At 47.4% G+C, this 26939-nt stretch overlaps 1 protein-coding gene and 1 non-coding gene across 2 annotated transcripts in view; both read right to left on the reverse strand.

The window, feature by feature from the left end:
- The window catches only part of KANK4 (KN motif and ankyrin repeat domains 4), a 91797-nt gene extending 66224 nt beyond the window's left edge, over window positions 1-25573 (reverse strand). The window contains exon 1 of the mRNA XM_033225095.1: window positions 25248-25573. The gene's annotated coding sequence lies outside the window, so the exon portion shown is untranslated. The remainder of the gene's footprint in view (window positions 1-25247) is intronic.
- On the reverse strand, window positions 2889-2993 carry LOC117093989. Its single transcript, XR_004441331.1, has one exon. It is a non-coding gene; the product is annotated as a U6 spliceosomal RNA (small nuclear RNA).
- Window positions 25574-26939: the final 1366 nt, after the last annotated feature.

Here is a 26939-nt window from a genome sequence, read left to right on the forward strand (position 1 = left end):
TAAAAGTGTTCCTATTTCTCCACATCCTCTCCAGCACCTGTTGTTTCCTGACTTTTTAATGATTGCCATTCTAACTGGTGTGAGATGGTATCTCATTGTGGTTTTGATTTGCATTTCTCTGATGGCGAGTGATGATGAACATTTTTTCATGTGTCTGTTGGCTGTATGAATATCTTCTTTTGAGAAATGTCTGTTCATATCCTTTGCCCACTTTTTGATGGGGTTGTTTGTTTTTTTCTTGTATAGGTTCCCCTTTTTTGCTCCTGGGTATCCTTTATGGCACCAGTCCAGGGCCCTGCAGGTGGTAATCCACTGTTATCTACTGTTGGGAACCAGTCCACTGATTATCTACTGTTGGGAGGAGAGAAATATAAAACAGGGTCTTGGACAACATTTGCATCCATACCACCCCATACAGAAGGGCCAAGGTCAGAGTCTGCTTTTGAGACTCCTAATCCAGTGCTTTCCTTTACAAATTTCATGTACTGGTTCTCAGTGTGATATTGGAAGACATGAAATTGATGGTTTCTTTAAAAACAATGTGGCCGGTGTCCCTAGTTTAAATGTGGAATAATGGAGTTTTTATTGTGGTAAAGTGTGCCAGAGAACTGCTCATACTTCTGTTGGTGATCTTTGCTTGCTGCCTCTGGCTACAGGGAAAGTATAATGCATAACAATAAAAATAGTTGCCAACATCAATTAAGTACTGATTCTGTCCTGGTTAAGTCCTTGACCCATCCTTACTCAGCGCTTGGGACAGCATGGGCATGTCTCCTCTGTAAACCAGAAAAAGATGCTGCCTCATGGCCCAGCCTGAGTTCAGGGCTGTGTTCAAAGAATCAGCAGTTAAGTAGAAAAAAGTTAATTGGAAGCAATCCAAACCTTCACTGCAGTCTCTAGAGAAAATACCAAACGGGAAGTGCATTCTTAGCACAAAGCAAAAGTCTTAAATTTTTTCTTTCCCATCTCTGCTGTTCTAGGTGTCTATTTCCAGCAGAGCACTGCCCCAGCAGCAGTGTGTGCCATTCCCCAACATCCGTATGCGAATCCTCCCACTTGGTTCTTCACTCCTGCACCTCCCTCGCCTCTGGCATCTACTCATTCCTCCTCTGCCAGCCTCTCTCTGGCCTCTTCATTGGGAATTCCAATATTGGCTCCATTTGTCCACAGCTTTTTCATCACTGAATGACCTCAATCTGCATAATAATGGAGGGAGAACAGCCAAGAAGTCTCTGCCAGAAGTGTCCTTATGAGGAAATTACTTAGAAGGCTCCAAAAGCACAGACATTTGTTTTTGTTTTTGTTTTTCGTTTTTTTTTTTTTTTTGAGACAGGGTGTCGCTCTGACCACCAAGTCTGGAGTGCAGTGGCATGATCACAGGTGACTGCAGCCTCAATCTCCCGGGCTCAGGTGAGCCTTCTGCCTCGGTTTCCCGAGCAGCTGGGACTACAGGTGCGCACCACCACGCCCAGCTAATTTTTGAAATGGTGTTTTGGCATGTTGTCCAGGCTGGTCTTGAACTCCTAGGCTCAAGTGATCTGCCTGCCTTGGCCTCCCAAAGTGTTAGGATTATAGGCATGAGCCACCACATCTGGCTGCAAAGAGGTTTTTAATACCATATGTTGATGGTTTTATTCCCTGTACACTCAGTTTATAGATTAGAAAACTGGGGTTTAATAATACTAGTACCAGGCCAGGCTCAGTGGCTCATGCCTGTAATCCCAGCACTTTGGGAGGCCGAGGCAGGCGGATCACCTGAGGTCAGGAGTTTGAGACCAGCCTGGACAACATGGTGAAACCCTGTCTACTAAAAATACAAAAATTAGCCGGGTGTAGTGATGCACACATGTAGTCCCAGTTACTCAGGAGGTTGAGGCAGAAAAATAGCTTGAACCCGGGAGATGGAGGTTACAGTGAGCTGAGGTTGCACCGAGCCGAGATTGCACCATTGCACTCTAGCCTAGGTGACAGAGTGAGACGCCATCTCAAAATAATAATAATAATAATAGTAAATACTTATACTGTTATAATAATAATTATTATTACCAGCTAGATACTGTCCTACACTGTACAAATGCTAACTTATTTAATTTCACGATGACCATACTAGGTAGGTGCTATTATATCCTTTTCACAGATCACAGGTTCAGGGGCACAAATCTAGTAAGTGGCAGGGTTGGAATTCAAATTGAGGTTTGTCTGACTCCAGAGACCGAGCTCTTAACGACAGTGTTCCTTGCCTTTGGGTCCTATTTCTGTAGCCATCTATGAAGCAAGTAGCTTTTGGAAGTCTAAATAGAAAGAGAAGGAACCAGAGAGAAGGATTTAGCAAAGGAACGAATCTAGCATTAAATTCCACCACCAGCCATGCTATTAGACATCAGGTGATTATTAAAATATAAACAAGGTTGGGGAACATGCTAGTTCTCTAAATAAGACCAATTTACTTGTGAAGGAATAGTTTAAAAATCCAGTGACTTTCTAATCCACTGCAAATGATTTAATCAATAAAACACAATTACTTTTCAAATAATCTTTGAAAATTCCAAGGAGTCTTGAGGTGTTTAATTGCTATTTAACCAGATAGCAGCAGTTGAGTTACACAGATATCTATTTCATATAAAATGCTCTTTGCAGATGGAACACTCTGTCAAATTTTCCATTAGAAAGACATATTTTCAGGGCAGACACAAGGGTTTTAGGTTACAAATTAATTTCGTTTCTCTGTTGTTCTCTAGGCAGGGCAAGGGGAGGGTGGAATGGCTGATGCAGACATCCACAGCTCTTTCCTTGTTAACTCGGGAGCGCGATGGTCCTCCTTGTCAATAATAAGCAATGGATACAAAATCAGAATCGCTGCGGTAGGAACCTGTGGGCCTTTTTCTTTTTTAAATATGAAATGCTTCATGAATTTTCGTGTCATTCCTTGTGCAGAGGCTATGCTGATCGCCTCTGTATCATTCCAATTTTGGTATATTTGCTGCTGAAGTCAACAGAGGAATCCCTGTTCTAACCAGCCAGCTCCCCAGGTAATTTTTATGTACACGGTAGTTTGAGAAGTACTGTTCTAGCCTACTTTTTAAAATCTTTGGTAAACTGTAGTTCAGTGTTTCTTAAACTGTAGTACACCTATAACCTGAAGATCTTGTTAACATGCAGATGCTGATTCGGTGGGTCTGGAATGGGGCCTGATAGTTGGCATTTCCAACAAGCTCTCAAGAGATGCTGATCTGCTGGTCCCAGCACCAAGTAGCAAAGTGTGTGGTCAGGGTATTTGTCTGGTTGGGGAGGAATGGGAAGGAGCTCAACAGCCCTAATCATGATTCCTAGCACCAGCACTTGAAACTGTGTGACCTTGGGTAAGTCACTCTAGCCCTTGAAGCCAGCTTCCTCAGCTATAAAAGGGTACCAAGTAACACTCTCCACTTTATAAGGCTGTTCTGATGGCTACATGCCTATTCTTTATACAGTACTTGGCATGTAGAAGACACTGAAATACAAGCTGTGGTTGCTGTTGTTTTTGAGGGAAGGAAGAAACTAGTAAGTGCTTAATAATGGTCAGTTGTTTTGTTATTATTTATAGAGAGCTGCTGTGTGGTATATTAGGCACTGTGCCAAATATTACACTATTATTATTTACTCTTCTCAAAGACTCTATGTCTCTATGTATTATTTCTTCTGTTTAACAGATTAGGAAGCCTAAGCTCAGAGAGGTTTAGTAACTTGGTCATAGTCACAAAGATAGTAAAAGGCAGAGCTAGGGATGAATTTAGGTGTTCCTGCCCACAATTTTTTTTTTTTTTTTTTTTGACAGGGGCTTGCTCTGTTGCCCAGGCCAGAGTGCTGGATTACAGTGGTTAAAATCACAGCTCAATCTAGCCTCCACCTCCTAAGTTCAAGTGATCCTCCTGCCTCAGCCTCCAGAGTAGCTGCGGCCACAGGTGCATGCCATGACGCCTGGCTAATTTTTAAAAAATCTTTTATAAACACAGGCTCTCATTATGTTCCCCAGGCTGGTCTCAAACTCCTGGCTCAAGTGATTCTCCCACCACAGCCTCCTAAAGTGTTGAGATTACAGGCATGAGCGATATACCTGGACAACTGCCCAAGCTCTTAATGGCCCAGACTGAAGCCTGGTCCTGTCCATGTCCACCTGAGTCTAGGAAAGGTGGTGAGCTGGTACCTGATGACCACACAACATGGCACAGTACAGGACCAGGGGGTGCAGAGGTAGAGAATGGGCAGCGGCAGACAGAAGCCTCCAGGAAGGATTGCCAAGGAGCAGAGAAAAATCAGGCCCAAGAAAAGGCGCAGGACCAGGTTCCAAAAGGATTTAGACATCCAGCAAGCAATCAGGAATAGAGCCTAAAGTGATGAGGACAGTGTCTTCTTTGCTTCTATTTCCCAGTGCTTAGTACAATGCTGACCACAGTGCTGCCTCATAAAGACGTAGCAGTTGAATTAATGAATTATTGAAATAATGGATTAATTCATATTTTGAGGGTAGCAACTGATTTGAAATTGGTAGGCAGGATGTTTTGGAGTGGGAGAGAGATGTTCACCTCTGGACTTTTCTTTTTTAAAAGAGCGAGCCGTTCAAAACAGAAGAACAACTGGAATATTTCCCTTGGAGTGCTGCCAGTGCACATAATGCCTCCTTTTCTTCCCAGGTCAGAAGGCATTTTTGGGCCCAGCCCCTCGGCATGTGTGTGCAGCCTGCAGCCTGTCCGACATACTTACCCACTTGTGCTCTGGAACACAAAGGCCTCCCACCTGCCAAGCCCAACACAAATGCCTCCTTCACCACAGTCCTCTGGCGTGTGTGGGTTCAGCTGCTGCTGCTGCTGAGAGTCCCCCTCCAGGGCGAAAGTGAGGCTCCAGTCCCTCCACTACTGCTCAGAGAAAGAGACCGCAATGCTTTCTCAACCATTGAGTCCCCTTCACTGGCCAAGAGGCGTGAAGGTCAATAGCCCAGTAACTTGAGGAAAGAAGAAAAGGGACCCTCTTAGGCCGGGCGCGGTGGCTCAAGCCTGTAATCCCAGCACTTTGGGAGGCCGAGACGGGCGGATCACGAGGTCAGGAGATCGAGACCATCCTGGCTAACACGGTGAAACCTCGTCTCTACTAAAAGAATACAAAAAAACTAGCCGGGCGAGGTAGCGGGCGCCTGTAGTCCCAGCTACTCGGGAGGCTGAGGCAGGAGAATAGCGTAAACCCGGGAGGCGGAGCTTGCAGTGAGCTGAGATCCGGCCATTGCACTCCAGCCTGGGTGGCAGAGCGAGACTCCGTCTCAAAAAAAAAATAAAAATAAAAAAAAAAAAAAAAAAGAAAAAGGACCCTCTTCTGTTCAAAGACCAGCCTCAACAGATTGTGTGCAATCATCCATTTATCAGAAATTCTTGTTCAGGCACTGGGCTAGGTTCTGTGGACTCATGGACGAATAAGACAGGGTTCTTTTATTTAAGGAACTCACAGTCCAAAATGGGAGGCAGATACCTAAACAAGGACCCATGTAGTGTTAGAGAGGTGTGGCCCGAGCATCTCAGAGGATCAGAAAAGCAACACAGATGTGGTATTTTTGAGCTGGGCGTTGAAGGATGAGTAAAAGTTCAGCAGGCAGATGGGAGAAGCAGTTCTCTAGTGAGAGATGAAAACATGTATGGTGGGCTTGAAGAATGACCAGCAATCCTGGTCTAGAGTGCAGGGTCAGGGAAGTGGATGGGGGAAGACAGGGGCTGGAAGTCAGCTCATTTTATTTTCTAGAATAGGAAACCATCAAAGGTTCTTAAGCAGGGAGGAACAAGATGAAAGCTGGGTTTTGGATACAATTCTGACTGCAATGAGGGGCATATGTCCCCAGATACCGGCCTACTAGTAGACATTCAATAAATATTTACAGAATGAACAACTGATTTCAAGAGGGAAATAGCAAGTCTGGTAAGCAGTCTGGCCAGACTTAATACCTTTCCCTAAATGCCCTTTTTATTTATTTATTTTCTTATAAGAGAACAGAAGCTTTTCTTCTCCTGTACTGAACCATTACAAATGTATATAATCTGCAATTGCAGGCATAATTACATAATGTCTTATATGGTTGGCAGTTTCATGAGTGCTGGCTTCGTCTTCCTGACTGACTTTTGGCTCTGTGACAGCTGGGGCAATGCCTTTTGTGCTCTGTCAGTATTGCCCAAAAGCAAAAGCATCTATCATGTGCTGGGAACACAGTAGGCTCCAGGTAAGCAGAACATGAAACAGACTCAAGGAGCACAAGAGCTGGACAGGCTCCTGCAATTACCGAGTTCAACTCTCTCATTTCCCTGATGGGGAGACTGAGAGAAAGAGAAATATATGCACTATGTGGAAATGTGTGCACGTTCCTACTACTGGGCTCTTGCATTTCACAGCAGGGACCTGGGCTCAGTCAAGATTTTCAGGTGCAAACACCAAAGGTCCAGACACAGACTGAAATTAACCAGTGATGAACCTGGCTAACAGCAGGGTAAATAGAACACCAACACACAAACAACACAGGCACAGAAGAATGTCTCATATACATGAGTGGTATTCAGCACCCACTGCTTATTAAATTATGAAAAAAGCATAGCCTGAGACTAGACCAGACAGAGGCAGGAAAGCACAAAGATTAAGAGTGTGGGCTTTGGAGTGTGTGGATCTGGGTCTGAATCCCAGCTCTGCCACTTACCAGTGTGTGTTTAGGTTCCCTAACTGCACCCACTGCCTCTACCACCAGCCAGCCCAGTGTCCAAACAGGTAACACAAGAAAAAAACAATTTCCTCCTTATAGGATTACACAGATGAATTGGGATGAGGCATGTAAAATGCTTATCACAGTGCCTGCAGTGGGGATCGAAAGGTGACCAACCAGAGAGAAAGTAAGGAAGAAAGCACTTGGCACCTGATAGGATTCACTGATCCTCCAACTTCGGTTACTGAGCACTTACTTTATTTATTGAATTTATTTATTTAATTAATTTATTTTATTTTATTTTTTTGAGACAGAGTTTTGTTCTTGTTGCCCAGGCTGGAGTGCAATGGCGTCATCTCAGCTCACCGCAACCTCTGCCTCCCAGGTTCAAGTGATTCTCCTGTCTCAGCCTCCCAAGTAGCTGGGATTACAGGCATATACCACCGTGCCTGGCTAATTTTGTATTTGTATTAGAGACGGGTTTTCTCCATGTTGGTCAGGCTGTTTTCGAACTCCTGACCTCAAGTGATCCGCCTGCCTTGGCCTCCCAAAGTGCTGGGATTACAGGTGTGAGCCACCACGCCTGGCCTGTTTATTTATCTTTTGAAAAGAGGTCTCACTCTGTTGCCCAGGCTGGAGTCCAGTGGTGTGATCTCGGCTCATTGCAACCTCCTGAGCACTTACTTTAGACCAGGCATTGCATAGGAAGGAGAGGGGGCTGGGCCTGGTGGCTCACGCCTGTAATCCCAGCACTTTGGGAGGCCGAGGCGGGCAGATCACGAGGTCAGGAGATCAAGACCATCCTGGCTAACACAGTGAAACCCCGTCTCTACTAAAAAATACAAAAAACTAGCCAGGCATGGTGGCGTGCACCTGTAGTCCCAGCTACTCGGGAGGCTGAGGCAGGAGAATGGCGTGAACCCAGGAGGCGGAGCTTGCAGTGAGCTGAGATCGTGCCACTGCACTCCAGCCTGGGCAACAGAGCGAGACTCTGTCTCAAAAAAAAAAAAAAAAAAGGAAGGCGAGGGAGGTGTCGATAACTCCAGGGTTTCAAGCCTGGGTAACTAGAGAGTGACAGGGACAACAATGGAGTTTAAAAAAAAAAAACAACTGAGAGACAAGATATTTCAGAGTAGGAAGACGGAGCTTTCAGCCTTGGGGCACATTGAGTGTGCTCAAGGAGGGGTTCACCCATACAGGGTTCATTCAGAGACAGTGGTCCAACAGATAGTTGGAAAGGTGGGCCTGGGACAAGGGAGAAACCTGAAGTTTAGAGATGTAGATTCAAGAACCATCCATTTCTGTGTGATCACCACATGGTTAGGGGTGGGGGGCGGTGAGAAGCAAGAGCTAGCAGAGGAGTCTGAGGAGCACCCCTGAAGACAGTCATGCATGGGGAGCAGATAAGAAGGAAGAGCCAGGGTGGGGTGCAGCTCAGAAACCCAAAGGGGGTCAGTTTTGAGAAGACTATTCTACGGTGTCAGATGCTATGGAACTTGAAGACCGTGTAAGGCTCGGGCTTAGTTTCAATAGAGGAAGAAGCAGGCGTCAAGGGTTGACAAGATGGCTGAAGCAGCAGTTGGGCTACCTTTTGGCATTTTCCAGTGCAATTCAGGAGAGAAAGGGACAGTAGCTCCAGGGAGACACAAGGTGAGCTCTGAGAAAGGTGAGCATGTTTGCAGGGTGAAGGGAAGAAGCCGAGGGAGAAGGATGGATTTCTAGATGCAAGAAAGAGGAGGTGGCATAGGAGTTGACATTTACTCCAGGCACTGTGCTGAATAAAAGATGCAACACATGTTGAATTTACTCATTACCACTCCTTAGGAGCTAGGTGCTTTTATTATTTTATTTCATACTTTACAACAAGAAGACTAGGCAAAGAGAAGGTGCCTATAGACTGAGCCCCCTCTAAAATTCGTATGTTGAAATCCTAACCCCCAATGCAATGGCACTGCTTTGGGCAGATAAAGCAGATGAGTGGGGTTAATGTCCTTATTTTAAAAAGTCCCCAGAGTGCTCCCTGGCCTCTTCCACCAAGTGAGGAACCCGAAGAAGACGACAGTCTATGAACCAGTAAGAGGGTTCTCCCCCAGATGTGGAATCTGCCAGCACTTTGACCCAGGACTTCCAGGCTCCAGAACTGTGGGAAATACAATTTATTAAAATTTATGAGCCAGCCAGTCTATGGTAGTGTGTAATAGCAGCCCAAATGGACTAAGACAGAGGTGAAATAGTTTACCCAGGTTAGCAGTAGGAGAATCTGAGATTTGAAGCCAAAAGCTCTGGCTTAAGAGTCCAAGGCTTTTACCCAAATGGCCAGTCTGCTAGGGTTTCTGGAGGTGGGAAGGGAAGGCTTTCAAGATTTGGCTTTGGCAAGGGAGAGGAGAGCAGAGATGGAGAAAAACAGCAAGGTGGGAACGAGGAAGTTTAAGCCACATAATCTCCATCTTCTCAGGTAGGAAGAGGCCGAGAGCTGAGACTGAGGGCTGTGCGAATGGACCTGGGACCTTGAGAAGTGTAGATGAGGTCTGCAATTCAGTGAGGACACTGGGATGAGAGGCAGCTGACACACATAGAGGATGCCAAGTAGCAGCTGAAGTCAAAGGGCACGGATTTAATGGATCCAGCAGTCCCAAGGCAGGGTCAGAGAAATGGGGCCGACAAAGGTCAAAGGAGTTGAGAGAGGGAGATTGTAGGGCACAAAGAAGGGCATGATAGTTGGCATAATAGGGAGGGACGGTATTTTCAACATTATGTCATCCATACCAACAAGTGCAAAGGTGAGGACAGGGCGAGCAGCCATGATGTGTTATAGCTGAGGTTTGCTGACCAGCCCCCCGACCCAAAGACACCTAATTACAAAGGTGCCCAAAAGCACCCACCGCCCATCCCAAACTAAGTCTTCTTGGCTCATAACTCTGCTGCCCAATACCGTAGCCACTAACTACATGTTAGTGGCTAACTACATGTTAGTTAACTAACTGCTGAGCACTTGAAATGTAGCTAGTCTGAATTAAAATGTGCTATAAGTGTAAAGTACACCTGAATTTCAAAGACTTAATATGAAAAAACGAATGTAAAATTTCTCTTTTTTTTGGTACGGATCACATGGCGAAATGACAATATTTTGGATATATTGGGTTAAATAAAATATGTTAAAATTAATTTCACCTGTTTTCTTTTTATTTTCTTTAATGTACTCCTAGAAAACTTAAAATGTATCTCAGATTCTTTTTCTTTTTTTCTTTTTTTTTAGACAGGCTCTCACTCTGTCGCTCAGGCTGGAGGGCAATGGCGCGATCCCAGCTCACTGTAACCTCTGCCTCCCAGGTTCAAGCAATTCTCCAGCCTCAGCCTCCCAAGTAGCTGGGACTACAGGCACACACCACCACGTCTGGCTAATTTTTGTATTTTTTGGTAGAGACAGGGTTTCAGCATGTTGGCCAGGCTGGTCTTGATCTCCTGACCTCAAGTGATCTGCCCACCTTGGCCTCCAAAGGGCTGGGATTACAGGCATGAGCCACCATGCCCAAACCTTCAAATTCTATTTCTATTGGCAAGAGCTGGTCCATATACTAAATTTGGGCTAAATGAATGTTTTAGGCCCATTTAACCAAAGGAGTTGATCTGAATAGCAACAGAACTGATACGTTTTGATTTGTTGGACATGGGAATGGAGTGCCAGGGAGCTGTGACCTGAATTAAGAAAGAGGTCCTCACTGGGGTACCAGAAGCAGATTTTTATGAGGTGCCACTGATTGGGGCAAGAAAAGGGCCAAACATCCAAAATGATACCAAATGTCAAAAAAGCCCACAAGCCTTCCAGTGATGACAAGGATGACCCTGGACCTGCTTCCAATCCAGGATTCTCCCCTTCAGTGTTCTAGCTCTGCACTGGGCCTTACGTTCCCCTGCTCCTGTCTGACCCTCCACTGACCTCAGGTGACCTCCAAACCACCCCGTCCTGCCCCATCCTCTTCACTTGCTCCCTCCCACCAGTCTCTTTAAGACACTAAGCCCAACAACCTCAGGCATTCCAAAAAGCCTTTCCCAACCAGCCAGCACTGGGGCCGATTACCGCCCCCTTGCCAACAGCTTCCCCTTTCAGGAGATTCCTGCCAACAATTAAGAAAGGAGGCAATATGATACAGCGCGATCAGTATGGCTTGTGAGCCAGGAAATCCAGATCCTAACTCAGATTTGTCCAATTTATACTGTGTGAGCTTAAGGCGTATCACAACTTCTCTGGGCCTCCGCTGCTTATCTGCTACCTACAAATACTGTCCTAAGTCTACAGACGTGCCAGAGGGTTCAATGAGATAATGGGAGTACAAGAGCTTTGCTAAAGAAGTGATACCCAAATGAAAGGGAATATTGTAATCTAGAGAGGGAAGCAGGAGAAGAGATGTGAAAAAGGAAAAGGGGGGTGCAGGAAGGAGGTGTCACTTGCAAAGACAAGGTGTGAATCCCCTCCGCTGTACTAAGAGGGGCTGACCTTTCCTACGGCAGGAGGGCACCCCCACCTCCCCAAGAGCCAGCACAGGCCAAAGCCTTCCTATCAGAGAACACCACATACCTGGCTTCAGGAATTTTCCTGCAGCTGAATAAATAAAAGTGATTCCAGGGAAAATGTCCTAAACAAAACCTGAATGCAGCTGTTAAGGAACTGCTTGAGATTTTTTATTTTTTTCTTTTTTGAGACGAAGTCCTGCTTTGTCATCCAGGCTGAAGTGAAATGGCATGATCTCGGCTCACTGCAACCTCTGCTTCCCGGGTTCAAGCAATTCTCCTGCTTCAGCCTCCTAAGTAGCTGGGATTACAGGCGCCTGCCACCACACCAGGCTAATTTTTTTTTGTATTTTCAGTAGAGATGGGGTTTTGCCATGTTGGCCAAGCCGGTCTTAAACTCCTGACTTAAGGTGGTCCACCTGCCTCAGCCTCCCAAAGTGCTGGGCGTACAGGTGTGAGCCACCATGCCCAGCCCTGCTTGAGATTTTAATGTCACACAGCATTGAAAAGAGTATTTTAAGCTCCATTGTGAAAGTTACAACTCATCCAAGTTTCACTGGCCCTCTGAACCCTCCTGCAACGTGGTGAAGGAAGGAAAATGCGGAATCCAAAGAATGGAAGCTGTTAAGCAGGGGTTGCTTTCTCTTGACGCTGCAATGGGCTCTGCTAACCCAGTATCCAAAAAGCTGCTTTGGACACATTCACATTTTATTTAACCCTCAGCAGAAGCATTGAAGGAAAGAATTATTATCTCCACTTAATAGAATTGGCAGTTGAGGTTTGGAGGGGCCCAGTGGGGATTCAGGACTAGCTCTTTCTATCTGATAGTGTTTCACATTTCAGACTCTCTATCTCTCTCTTTTTTTTTTAAGACAAGGTCCCGTTCTGCCGCCCAGGCTGGAGTTGCAGTGGTGCCATCATGGCTCACTGTGGCCTCAAACTCCTGGCCTCAAGCAATCCTTCTGGCTCAGCCTCCTAAGTAGCCGGGACTACAGGCATGTGTCACCATGCCTGGCTAATTTTTATTTTAATGTTTTGCAGAGACGGGGTCTCACTATGTTGCCCAGGCTGGTTTCAAACTGCTGGCCTCAAGCGATCCTCCTGCCTCAGCCTCTGAAAGCACTGGGATTACAGGTGTCAGTTACTGCACCCAGACCACAGATTTTCTTTACTCAGACCCAGACATAATATAATGATTTGCAATATGTTCAAGATGGAGTATGAGGGGAAAAAACAGCAGGACAATTGGTAAGCTCCATTTTTATTTAAAAAACTTTCTATCCAAATATATCTGGATATGTATCTAGCTCTACGTAAGAATATGTAGTTATATATCATACATATATATAGTGCCAAACTGGATCAATTTCCTCCAAACTGGTCCATATGCTCTAACCACCAGTTCTTGACAGTTTACAGTTTTTGCCTTTATCTGCTTCTATATTATTTTATTTTTATTATTATTTTAAACAGGGTCTCTATCCCTGTTGCCCAGGCAGAGGTGCAGTGGCATGATCATAGCTCATTGCCTCTATATATTTCTCAATGTTTGCTGCTAACTGGTATGATATTTATAATGATTTTTAATAAAAAATTTCCCAATAGTGTTCATGGAGGCTTTCAAATTGTAAAGGCCACCCCTCCAATATACACATTAATTGGAGGAATAGCAATATAATATAATATAACATAATAATACTTTCTTTTCCTCTCCTCCTTTTCCAAATTATTCCTAAAAATTCTTTCTATTAGTTTCCGTAGCAATTAAACACACGAACACACACACACATTTCACCCTGTCCTTTTTTTAAGTTTAAAAGGTTAATAAAGTAAGGTAGCAAACATCTTACAGTGCAATAAATATTTGCCAAGGGTGAGTGTTTTGGTGTCATCTCCAGTAGAGATGCCAGACACCGTAGCTGAGAGCAAACGGGCCCACCCGTCATTCCATCCTTCCAGATGTCCTGGCTTCACCTTCACTTCCTCCAGGTTCCTTCCCAGGCCATCATGCAGGAAGTATCCCATTTGCCCCACCTAACTGCTTCTCAACCCACAATCAAAATTTTCCTGAGGAGCAGGGCGCGGTGGCTCAAGCCTGTAATCTCAGCACTTGGGGAGGTTGAGACAGGTAGATCACAAAGTCAGGAGTTCTAGACCAGCCTGGCCAACATGGTGAAACCCTGTCCTATTAAAAATACAAAAATTAGCCAGACGTCGTGGTGCACACCTGCAGTCCCAGCTACTTGGGAGGGAGGCTGAAGTAGGAGAATGGCTTGAATCCGAGAGGCAGGGGTTGCAGTGAGCTGAGATCACAGCACTGCACTCCAGCCTGGTTGACAGAAAGAGACTCCGCAAAAAAAAAAAAAAAAAAAATTCCTGAGGAGTAGTTAAAATTCATTTCCTAATCTGATAAAGGGACTATAATGTGAATAGTTTAGAATTTCCTTTCTCCTCCCCTGTAACGCATTAACATTCTGAGAACATTGTAGTAACTCCACAGTAAGCTTATGGCAGAGATTTTGGACAAGCCAATTGGCTGTGGGACCTCAGCCTTCACCTGAAGGTCCACTGCTCACCTTCCAGCCAGGTGTGGCCATGGTGGGAATGACTCTAGGCTAGTGTTGCCAGACCTGATCTTTTTTTTTCAAAAGAAGCTAGACATGTGGATTTATGTAAAATCTGATTTTTAAATGTTGACTGAATTCTTCTTTTTTAAAAAATGCTATGCAGGTCAAACAAAACCTAAATGCAAGCCAAATGCCACCCATGTGCCTGCCAGCTAGGCCCTGAAGGCCGTCTCAGCATACCTCTCTAGCCTCATCTCCAATTCCTCTGCCCCTCACAAATGCCACTCACACCCCACCGCCTGCCTTAACACCCCTGTGCCTTTGCTCACCACGTACCTACCCTGTAGGATTCCCTTTTTTGTCTTCTCTATCAGACTGGCAGGTGGCAGGTTGCAGCTTGGCCTCTGCGCCCCAGCAACCAGCATTCACCTCTGCCTGCCCTTTGCTCCTGGTCTCTAGTGCCCCAGGGAAAAGTGTTTTCTGCATGATTCAGGCTCTGCTTTGGAAGGCTAACTACAGTTATGATGGATGACAGTGGGGACCCGCCCTCCCCAGGGGCTAACAGGAAAGCCAGCTGGAGAGGCTCACACAGGCGCCTGCATGGAGAGGGGCCTGATGACACTCCTATTGCCCAGGGGCGCTACCTGGCCAGAAAATGCACCTTCAGCAGTCAGTCGGACAAAGGCAGGGGTGGGAGGATCCTCTAGAGAGCCCTGAAGTGAGGCTGTGCTGGTTGCTAGAAAACTCCTGAGCAGCTGCACCCCCCGCCCCTCCTCACTCACCAGCCAGGAGCCTGGGCCAGGAGCTCCTGCTCCTGGTCTCTCTCCTGGTCCAGCCTGGAGAGAACTATCCTAGTCTCAGGAGGAATCACAGGGAATCTAGTCAGGCTGACGTTCTCAAAAGCCCAGCCACCCTCTCAAAGGAGCAGTTTCCAGCACCCACCAACACTCACCCCAAGAACAGAGGGTTAAGGAAAACTCTGGTTTCCTCCTACCACCACCACAACCAGCACTACCAAGGTCAAGCCCGGGAGGGAACACCGAGGGCACCTCTCCCCAGGGAACTCAGCACTTCAGATAACTTGTCTAGAAGGCAATGATCTCGGAAAAAGGTCACAGGGCCCAACCCCTCCCAGAGCAAAGCAGATTCCTAAGTCCCCTCCCACCCAGACTTGGAACCTAAGCAGCTGGGGTGGAGGAGCAGGGGCCCCTGACTTCCAATTCTTCTGCATCTTTTTCCTCCATCTCCTCCCTTAGGGACCCTCCCAGAACCTCCCTTGGGGCTCCCAGGGCTTTCAATCCTCACCTCCAGGATATCACGATGAATACCAGTTGTTTAGCCTGTCTGGGCTGCTATCACAAACTACCACAGGGTGGGTGGCTTCCAAACAACAGATGTGTATATGTCTCACCATTCTGGAGGCTGGGAGAACACCATCAGCGTGCCAGCATGGCTGGGTTCTCGGGGGGGAGGCCCCTCTTCCAGCTTGCAGACTGCTGGCATCTGGAGTGTCCTTATGTGCAGAAGGGTTGACAGAGCTCTCTCTTATAAGGGCACTATCCCATTTGTGAAGGCTCTACCTTAATGACCTATATTACCTCCCGAAGATTCCGTGTCCTAATACCATCACATTGGGGATTAGGACATCAACATATGAATTCTGGGAGGACACCAGCTTTCAGACCTCAGCACCAGGCTCTCATTGAGAGCCCAGGGCAGGCCTGGCAGCATCCACAGGCACTTTAGCTCAGTAAATCCTTGACACGCCAGTGAGGTAGGATCTTTTAACCTAGTTTAAAGGCAAGAAAGTTAACTTCAAACCCACTTTATAATTAGAAAGGAAAAAGAAATCTTCAACTGAAAGAAGACTACATTACTTAAATTTTTAAAAAAAGTTAATAATAATAATAATAACTAATAAGAACCAGGACTTCAGCTAGGGAATCTCAGGGGGGAAAAAAAGCTAATTTTATTAACTAGTTATTATGTGCCAAGGGCTTTAAGTGCACTATCTCATTTCATCCCTGGGTAACCCTATAATACAATCTTTTTTGTTCCCATTTTACAGATAGGAAGCTGAGGATAGGGCAGCGATGTGACTTAGCCAAGGCCCAGGGAATTCCACTCTTCCGCAGACCGCATTGCGATGGGCTAACAGGTTCTCCTTCCAGTTAACACATCTGCATTTTAACAAGAGCTGCCTGGAGAAGACAAAGTAGTCCAAAGCAATGGCTCAAAAGCCAGGAATTTCTCTGCCAGTGGGCAGAGCTCTCAAGGCAGGAGGCTTTTGGCACCACCAGGCATCACCCGAAGGCGGTCACCCATGGGCCTGGCTGACACAGGGCTCCATTCAGCAGTCAGCAAAACCAAGGCACATGGGGGTAGAATGAAGGAGAAGAGGATTAGGTCAGGGAAGGCCAGCCCCAGGGAAGGCCAGTCCCATGACAGGCACAAGAGCAAGGCAAGCAAGCACCTGAAGAAGAATGTACTCCTCCCCTGTCCCCTTGCCCCAAATATCAGCCACTTAACAATGTGGAATCATGAGTTCCAGGGTAGGGTAGCAAACTGGAGCAAAAAAGTCCTCGTTCAGCTCAGTCACTCAATGCCCTTGCAATCTAGGGTCCGCCACCTGCCCTCGCTGGTTCGCTCCTCAGTTGTAAGACAAGAGGGACGATGTAGGTAAGCGGTAAGGTTTCTTCCACCTTCAACTAATGCAAATCTGCATAGGAGCCTAGTGCATCTGGCACTTGGAGCGGCAGCATTAATGGCCAAGGTGGGAGGCAGGGAGGACTGGAGAGAGAGGGAGAAAGCAGCAGGGGCCAAAGAAAGGTGAGAGATAAGCTCTAGGTGACGGAGCCCAGAATAGGGGTCTGGGGGATTGGGGTGCCAAGAATGGGCAAAGCGTCCCTGAAACGGGGAATGAAGGAAACAATTAATTTGCTTTTATCAAGGTTCTACTGAGAAGGACTCCGTGACAGATGTGGCACTGGGCACTGGGAAGGAGAGAGGGAGCTTCTATCCAGAGGGACAGCCACACACAGCAACAGCAATGAGCTTTTCACAAGGCCAGAGCCAGGTACTATGATGAGTAGTGCCTGCTGCTCACGTTGGAGAGAAATCAGGGAAGTCTTCCTACAGGAGCTCACCTGAGAAGAGGGGGGCGATTTCACCCAGTCTAAGTCTAGTTCCTCCCACCCAAATGGAAAGAACTATCCAAAATGGTGCTGAAGCACTAGTGGGAGAATAGGTAAATTTAGGGAAGCATCATTATCTCCATTTCACAAATATGAAAACTGAGGTTCAGCATGGTCACAGCCAGGTAGCAGAGCTGGCATTAGAACCCATTCTGCCTGACTCCACAGCTTTTGCTTGTAATTTCTATTCTATCATCACTCCTGCAGACTGTGTGCTTGTGAGTGGGTTAAGGGTGGGAGGGGAAGGGAAGTGGCATGAGAATAGGCAAAGGCCAGAGAGATGGATTGGGGAAGATGAGGATGGATAGCAGGCACTTTCCCACCAAAACAATATGGCAGCCAGAGTTTTCCCAAACACACTCTTCCCAGTTGCCTGTAGTAGGTTTCAAGAACAAGTTTCTAGAATCAGGCAGATCCAGACTGAGCTCCTGGCTCCACCACTTGATATCTTGGGTACCCTAGAGCAAGTGTTTAACCTCTTAGAGCTTCACTTTGCTCACCAATACAACGGGAATGGTAATAGTCGTAGCTTATTAAGTAGTGAGTAAAGATGAAACAACTGCTATATTGAAAGGTCTTGGCACGGTGTCTGGCACAAGTTCGATAAAAGGTAGCAAAAAAACACAACCACTACTCTAATAAATATTGCTCCAGTAGACTCTCCTGTTTCCTGGCTTCCTCCTCAAAATCAACATGGGGCCAGTCCTCCACATCCTCCCTTCGCCTCCTTTGCATACCCTCCATTTCAGAACCCACTTCAAAGCTCCTTCTTCACCGGCTTCATCTCCTTCCTAGGATTCTAGTTTGCACTGGATCAAGGGATTCAACAAACTCCTTAACCCCCCAGGATCATCACTGTGAGCTAGGTGGTTGTTCCAGTAGATTGCTTTGCATGGGATTAACCAAGCAATCAGCTCAGGGGCTGGTGGGTTTGTGGGCTGATAGAATTACCTGATGAGTCACCCGTGTGTGCCTGCAATTTGTAAATTGACCTCTAGAATACATCAAAGCCTTTTATCCAAACCACAAATTCTGTGCTTTTACAAATTTGCCAACAATTAAATAAAATTTACTACTGCTCAACAATGTCTTCCACTAATTAGACAGTGATAGATGAGTATATAAAAAGTCAGGGTGAGGGAGGGTAGGAAATTGGGGATAAAGCTTACTGACTTCCTGTCAGGGGGTCTTAACCTTTTTTGTGCCTTCATCCCTTTGGCAGACTGGTGAAGCCTATGGACTCTTTCTCAGAACATCTAAAAATGTGTAAAATAAAATGCATAGCTTGACTACAAAGAAAACCAATAATATTGAAATATAATTATTAAAAAATTTTAAATTGTGTAATGTAATATATTCTTCTTTATTAATGCATTAAATAACAGGCTCTGGCAGCTGGTATAGTAACTACTATAAATACAGAGCCATCAGGGACATAAATAATATTTCAAGGTATCTGTAGCAGCTAAAATGTAAAATGAAAATACCTGTAATTTCTATTGGTGTCAATGTCACAAGGACTGCAAATACACTGGATTGTTGCCTACATTCATAATACAAGAAAATCCTAAATAAAGATGCTCTTTTTTTTCCCTACCCAAGTTTACAGACTCCTCTGAATTCTATACATGAACCCCTTGGGGCCCTTGACCCTAAGTTAAGAAACTCTGTTATATCCTTTATGGCTCAGTATTTGTACTGGGCATATTTCTGAGTTCCAGCTCACCTTTATCTCCTTCTTGAAGAATCTCCACCCACACCCTTTCTGTCTTAAAAGTTCTTCACATAGGACTCTCTTCTGCCCATCCCTCTCGTCCAACTGGCCCAGGGAGGACCCCTGCCTCAGTGGCATCCCATGCGCTGGTTGCCTGGCACCTGCCAAGACACAGCCTGGAGAGAAAGCTTCACTTCCAGAGAACCAGCTCAGACATAAGGATGCTCTCTGGAACTTGAAGCCAGCAACAAAAGAGAGCTTCATGCAATCGTAGGGCAAGGGGTGGGTTGGCAGATGCTGTGTTAATCCACGGCACTTACAGTGTAGGCCAGTGGCCAGCTGTACTGGTGGAATGACCTTGAACTCAAAATCCTCTCCACAGCATCAACTGCCTCAAGAATGCTTGGCCTCCTTCCAGACTTGTGCTTAGACATCAATACAGTGGTCCCCCCAAACCCTTCTTATCTGCAGCTTCGCTTTCTGAAGTTTCAGTTACCTATGGTTAATCAAGGTCCAAAAATATTAAGATACTTTGAGAGAGAGAGAGAGAGAGAAAGACCATATTCACATAGTTTTAATTGCAGTATTATTGTTGTAATTATTGTCTTTTGTTATTGTTGTTCATCTCTTACTTTGCTAATTTATAAATTAAACTTTATCATAGGTATCTGTAGGATTCAGTACTATCCATGGTTTTAGGCATCCACGGAGGGTTCTGGAACGTATCTCCCATGGGGAAAAGGCACCACTGCACTGCATTATATGGCTTCTCACTCTCTTCCTATAACCACAACTCAAGGGAGTCTCTGTTTTCTGTGTCACAAGAGCCCCAGGTCAGCACCATTTTATTAATATAGACGAAGAAGCTGAAGTTTAGTAAACTTGAATAATTTTCTCAGGCTCACGGGGATAATAAATGGTGAAGCCATTTTCCCTTTCTTTCCCTCTCATTCCCAAACACCCTATTATGGAGGGGCAGGTGGGTAATGCCTTTTATTATTATTTTTTATTTCAAATCACACAAATGATCCATGAAAATAATCTCTTAAAAATTCAAACATTACACTGCATGTTCTCATTCATAAGTAGGAGTTGAACAATGAGAACACACGGACGCAGGGAGGGGAGCCTCACACACCGGGGCCTGCTGGTGGGTGAGGGGCAAGGGGAGGGAGAGCATTAGGACAAATATCTGATGCATGTGGGGCTTAAAACCTAGATGACGGGTTGGTAGGTGCAGCAAACCACCATGGCACATGCATATGTACATAACAAACCTACATATTCTACACCTGTATCCCCGAACTAAAGGTAAAATAAAAAAATTTTTTAAATTTAAACATTGATAAAATGCCCTCCCCATTCATACTCAACATAGTACCTAATAACTGTAGACCCTGACCACACTATTATATTCAGTCGCTATCGAACTTGCCAGTCTGTCTTTTTGTTTCACTTTGTTTTGATTTGTTTTGTTCTTGAGACGAAGTCTTGCTCTTGCCGTCCAGGCTGGAGTGCAGTGGCACGATCTGGCCTCAATGCAACCTCCGCCTCCCGGGTTCAAGCGATTCTCCTGCCTCAGCCTCCCGAGTAGCTGGGATTACAGGCGCCTGCCACCACGCCCAGCTAATTTTTGCATTTTTAGTAGAGATGGGGTTTCACCATGTTGGCCAGGCTGGTCTTGAACTCCAGACCTCAGACCATCGGCCCGCCTCGGCCTCCCAATGTGCTGGGATTACAGGTTTGAGCCACTGCGGCCAGCCTCCATTCTGTCTTTTACACCTTTCCCCAGGAGTAGGATGGCTACGTTTTCTAAGGCAGAAGGGAGAGCAGAGTGGGAATCACTGATGAACTGAGCGCAGAGCCTGAAAACACTCAGCCCTGCTGCCTGGTGCCCTGCTAGGAACGTCCAAACCGATGGCACCGAGAGCTGGCGTCTCTCGGCTGCTGGGCAGAAACCAGGCTGTGGAGGGGAATCGGCACCAAAGGCTGCTCTTTTATCCTTGTGTGGAGCAAATTCTCCCGATGCTGTATTTCTCTCCCCCCTTGTCACTTGACGTCAGAGCCACAAATTAGAAATACATACCAAAGGAAACTCTGCAGACACAAAGGATCCTTCCACACAAAGGGGAAAAAGCCACAACCACATAAAAAAAAAATCTATCCAACCAACAAGTTTTATTTACTTTTGGGGAAAAAATGAAGCCAGTGATGGAGCTGGGATTTGTGTTTTCTCCCACAATGCCTGTGTCTCCAGAAAGCTATTTGAGGGGGCAGAGCCCAGGGCCTGGGCAAGACAGTGAGGTGATCCTTTGAAAACAGGGCTTCTTTCTCTCGGAGAAGGAACATTTGGCCAGCTTCTTTAGATGCCACCAATCTATAACTGCCCGTGTATCACATTCACCATCTACGTACTTTAAATCTTGGGGCAGCATTTATTTTATCCTGGAAACTGTGACAGCCCTATTTTTAGCTGGAGGACCCCTTTTCTCTCCTTTAATCCTCCTTTGAAATATTATCTGTGTAGACTGGAGGCTGTTCACAGAAAGGCCCATTAGAAGCCTCTTAGTCCAAACTTGGTCTGGGAGATTGGTGTTCTGAGGCACAGAGAGGTTAGGGACCAGCTGTAAATCACACAGCTGCTTAGTGGCGAATCTAGGCTCCAATCCCAGAATACACTGACCTCTAAACCCATGCCTCCCCCCACAAACTCTACTACAGGGTAGCACAAAGTGGTTAGCCATCTGATCTCCAAAGACAGAGGGCTCTGTGAAATTCCAGTTTTATGGTCATTTAATATGGACCATGACCCTGGGCAAGTCACTTAACCTCTCTGAGCCTCGATTTCCTTACCTATACATTGGGGATTATGGCAGTAACTAACTCTAGGATTAGGGTGAAGCTTGACTATGCCAGGGATCGACACACATGTACATTACGATATGGTACTGCTCCTGTTTCACACACAATCGAGTGGATCTGTGATAACTGTATCCACGCCACCATCCAGAAATTGGCAAGAAAGGATTGTTCTCAAACCCGTTGTGCAGAAACGAAAATTGAGTCCCCCCCAGAGTTGACATAACTTGCACAACATCAGAGTTTTAAAAGTGAGTACACAGGTGGAGGCTGCGGTGAGCCATGTTCATGACACTGCACTCCAGCCTGGGTAACAGAGTCAGATCCTTTCCCAAAAATAAATAAAATAAGCATATTCTCAGCACTAAGAAGTCCTAAATATCCTCCCCACCATACCTACAGAAGTACAGGTTGAACTAGGAGTAAAAGTTGCCTCTTCCCTTCCCCTTGCAGAGCCACAAGTGCACAAACACAAACTCCATGGCCTTTTCTTGTAAACTGGAATCAGCACGGGTCCTGGCACAGAGCAGAGGCTCAATGCAGTTTCAAAGAATGGGTGAATTACTGAATGAATGAAAATCCCGATCTGCTAAGAATGGAATAGCCTGAAGCAGGTATCTTGTTGCAGAAAGCAGGGGCCAGGCAGGCAAGAGCTCTGGTAGCAGCAAGCAAGAACTCCATTCTCTCCTTAGCATGTTCTGCAGGAAGAAACCTTTGACAAGGTCAATAGCTGGGCCTCTGATCTCAATGGTCCATCAAGGGCGTCTCCCAGTCTGGCCCATATGGCCCAATCCAGGACCTAGGAGGTAACTGTGAAGCACACGTGACCCTCCTCCAGCTAAAACAGATGTAATAACATTGCAGGCAAGGGGTGGCAAACAGGCCAGGGAGAGGGCCCATCTGTCTTCCTAATGGTCAACTCTGCCCATAATAAGATTTTTCTCCCTGTCACACCTTAGGCTGCTACTGAACGGAAGCAAAACCAAGATATCCATCTTCCAGCCATGATCAGTGGCCTTCATAAAGTACCAGGGACGAAAAGAGGTTGTTGGCTAAGAGAAGCAGACAGAGCTGGAAGGAGCTTTAAACTGCAAGTCAGGAGCTTGGGAATCCCTACTCATAGCCAGCTGTGGGTACTTAGGTAGTCACTGCACCTCACTGAGCATCCATTTTCTGTAAAATTGAAGTCCAAAGTTTTGGAAATGGGTTAATGGAGAAGGGAGCTGTGAATCATGTAACATTGTATGCAAGATATTTTAGGTTTTATGCAGTTGGAGGAGAGTTTCCATAATTTTCATTAGAATCTCAAAGAGATATGCAATAACCACCATCCCCTCCCCCCATAAAAAAAGTTAAGAAATACAGGACAGTTTCCATCCAACAAGCATTTTTTGAACACCTTCTATGTGCCCTGCTCTGTGCTAGATACTTGGAGAGCCCTGCTTTTAAGATGCTCAGTGTAGCTGATGTTTGCTGTGACAGAAGCATGTCCAGGAAACTTTAGGAAGGCAGCATTTGCCTCTATCTTGTCAGGAAGGGCCTTCTACAGAGGAAAAAACCTTACGTTTAATGCTGAAGTTCAAAGCTAAGAGTGCATTCACTGGGTGGACAAGAAGACTATTTTAGACCAAGGGTAGTAGTATGTGCAAAGGCAACGCGTGGCCCAGGAACCACCTGAAGCATAATTGTGCTGAACATATTGAGGGTGCTCATTGCAAGGGGCTGGGGAAGTGTTAGAGCCAGAAATAAGGCTGGGAAGGTAGGTAGGGCCCAGACGAGGAAATGCCACATATGCCACCCTAAGGAATTTTACACTGTCGACAAGTGCTTTCTAGTTTTAAAAGTCTAGGATGAGCCACCACTCCTAGCACAAATCTCCGTAAATGTTGGGCAGAGGCTTTGGTTCACTGTGGGCTGAATGGACGTTAGGGAATGAACCGCTGCTCTTGGCACCACAAGTGGCATGGGCTGTCTGACCAAGGTGCACACATGAGGCAGTGAGTCCAGCAAGCTGCTGTTGGTCTCTCTCTCTCCTTCTCCCCACTCTGTGATCTAGCCCGGGGGCTTCCAACTGCTCATTATTACAGTTGAGAAAGGAAGGTGCTCAATGGGATGCGCAACTAAGGGACTGCCCATTTGGGCCCCTGGTAGTAACTCAGCCAAGGAAGGCTTTCAGTTCCTCTAACCCACTCTGCTACTCACCTGAGGCTGTCTCACATGTGGCTCCTTATGCCTAGAAGGCTCATTCCACTCTCTCCGGTCATTCTGCAGACTGACCGACTACTGGACTTATCAGGTTCTCAGGGTATCTAGTCTTTTCAAAGAACTCAGCACTGGAGAATTCTCTATTTATGTGAGTGATTTGATTCCTGTTGGTGTTGGCCACCGGAATGCAAGCTCCATGAGGCCAGAAAGTGCCAGTTTTGTTCACTTCTGTACCTCACTACGTTGACCAGTGCCTGGCACAAAGCATTTGTTGATTGAATCAGTCTGGTCTGATCCCGGAGCCATTCCCCAAAACTCACTTTCCCCAGGTCACATTATGGTCCAGTGAGGTGGGAAGGCTGGGTTTGAAAAGGCAATATTAGAACAGACTCTGCCTCTATTTCCGGTGTAGCTTTCCTGTGTCACATTTTGAGAAGCTCTAAACAACCTGGGCTTGATTTACCCAGGAAGGTCCTTGGGAATCGTGTTTAACTCAAGATGCTTTCTCCCCAGGCCTCAGCCGGGTCACTGGCTGCATCTGATCCTCCTCTGGCCCTATTTGGTGGATAGGACTTTGCCCAGGCCTCAGGGGGTCCTCCTCCCTCTCCTGGAATCTCCTCCTCCCTCTCCTGGAAAATACTCCCTCGTTGCCCTAAAGGCTTGCACCCCAGGGCGCTTAGGAACTAAGACGTGTCGGGCAGCCCCGAAGGATGCCCAGGGCAAGAGTTAGGTTCAGACCCAGCTTGGCGGCCATGGGCTCGACTTTTCAACTCCCAGTTCTGGCCAGTCTGCGGGGACAAAGTACCAGAGTCACCTTACCCGAGAGGCCGAAGGGAAAGGAGGAGCTCACAGGAGGCATGCCGGCTGGGCAAAGAACCCTCGCCGGCGTCTAGAGCACTCGGAGCTGCCCCACTACCACCACCCAAGGTCGCAGCCCAAAGGGAGCCCTTGAAAGTTCAGCCAGAGGCCGAGGAGTGCCAGGGTTGGCACTACGGGGAGAGTTTTGCGACAGGAGAGGAACTAAGAGCTAGATTCCAGGTAGTAGTGGAAATCCGCGGCAAGCGCCGAGTCCCGCAGGCTGCATCCCCGACCGCAGCGCCCAGCTGGGAAAAGCTGGGCGGGGGCTGCACCACCTGAGACGCAAGGACAGCACGGCCTCCCCCTACTCATCAGTGTTCTCCATCCCTAGAATCGGGGCGCGGAGAGCCAATCCGGGCTGGAAAGGGAGCGGCGTCCACCCTGGGGCAGCCCGAGCAGCCCCCCTCCTTTTCTGTCGCAGACCCCAGGCTGGGAGGCGGGGGCGCCAGGTCGGCCCAAGCTGCTGCAGCCACTGCCTTAAAGGGAGCCGAGGACGCGGCGCTGGGGAGGGGGCGAGGCGGGTGGCGGAGGTGAGAGGAGAGTGGTTGAGCGCGGGGACCAACACCCGGGTAGCGCAGGGCGGGTGTTGGACACCCCGGCGCACTGCCGGGGACTGGGGTCGCAGAGTCCCTTACCTTGGCGAGCTGCGGAAGTCGTGCGCGAGGCGGTCCGCTGTGCACCCGGCCGGGGCAGCTAGGCGCACACCCCGGCTTCGGGACGCACGCAGCCTCCGGATGCACAGTCCGCGTCCCAGGCGCGCACCCCGGGGCTGGCGCACCCTGGTCCTCCGCGGCGCGCACACCCTCCAGGCGCCCTCTGGCCGGCGGGCTCGGCCCTGGCCCCGGCGCACCCCTGTGGGCACACCCACCGCGGCGGATGCGGGACTGGCCAGGCGCCGCCAGCCGCGGCTTCGCCCCGCGTCGCCAGCTGCCAACAGCGCCCGAGTCTCCGCCTTCGCTAGGGGAGAAAAAAAAAGACTCCTGACGCGGCGCGGGCTTTGGTGTGTAGGAAGGGGCAGAATTGTGAAACCAAGGGGAGGGTCTTAGCCTGGATAAACTCAAAAGCCCTTGATAAACATGAGCTTAGAAGAAAAACTTTTTGAAAAGAGACCAAAAACTCCTAACCTGTTCATAGCGCTTTTCAGATTCCCAAAGTGCTTTCGTATGCGTTTATCTCGGTTCATTTAGACATTTCCATCCTCTTTTGATAGGTGCAGAAACAGTACCAGACAAGGTAATGACTTGCTCCAGCCAGGACTGGAACCCAGGTCTGGCCACTGGGAAGCTGGGTGCAGTAAGTGAGGTGCTTGCCAGCGGAGGTGGGCCAGTGAGGGCTGGGGTCCTAGTAACAGATCTTTTTTTTTTTTTTTTTTTTTGAGACGGAGTCTCGCTCTGTTGCCCAGGCTGGAGTGCAGTGCTGCGATCTCCGCTCACTGCAAGCTCCGCCGCCTCCTGGGTTCACGCCATTCTCCTGCCTCAGCCTCCCTAGAAGCTGGGACTACAGGCTCCCGCCACCATGCCCGGCTAATTTTTTTGTATTTTCAGTAGAGACGGGGTTTCACCGTGTTCGCCAGGATGGTCTCAATCTCCTGACCTCGTGATCCACCCGCCTCGGCCTCCCAAAGTGCTGGGATTACAGGGGTGAGCCGCGCCCGGCCACTAGTAACAGATCTTTTACCTCTCCTAAATCGTCTTTTTCCATTTCCTTTTTTCCTTTCCAGTCCTTGCTGTAGTCCCACTCAGGAACCCTAAGTCTTCCATTTCACACTCCGACCTCCCACCAAAGGTTTGTTGCTGTTGTTGTTGTTGTCGTCGTTGTTGTTGTTGTTGTTGTTTGAGACGGAGTCTCGCTCTATTGCCAGGCTGGAGTGCAGTGGCGCAATCTCCACTCACTGCAACCTCCGCCTCCCAGGTTCAAGCCATTCTCCTGCCTCAGTCTCCCAAGTAGCTAGGGCTACAGGCGCACACCACCAGGCCCAGCTAACTTTTGTATTTTTAGTAGAGACGGGGTTTCGCCATGTTGGCCAGGCCAGTCTCAAACGCCAGGTGATCCGCCCTCCTTGGCCTCCCAAAGTGCTGGGATTACAGGCGTGAGCCACCGCGCCCGGCCCACCAAAGTTTTTTATCAGTTCAAAATGTTTGCCTTTCAACTGCTAACCTTGAATCAACAGCTCACTAAGTGCCTGGTGGGCATTGTGCACCATAACCCTTGGAGAAAGGAGCTGCTGTTACTCTCCCTTTACAGGTGAAGACAACAGAGATGGGGAAGTAGAGGGCCATGGAGTCCGTAAGACTCCGGATGCTACCTCTGACCCCCACCATGGGCAT

This window comes from Trachypithecus francoisi, unplaced genomic scaffold (genome assembly GCF_009764315.1).
Source record: "Trachypithecus francoisi isolate TF-2019V2 unplaced genomic scaffold, Tfra_2.0 Lachesis_group12, whole genome shotgun sequence".
Lineage (NCBI taxonomy): Eukaryota > Metazoa > Chordata > Mammalia > Primates > Cercopithecidae > Trachypithecus > Trachypithecus francoisi.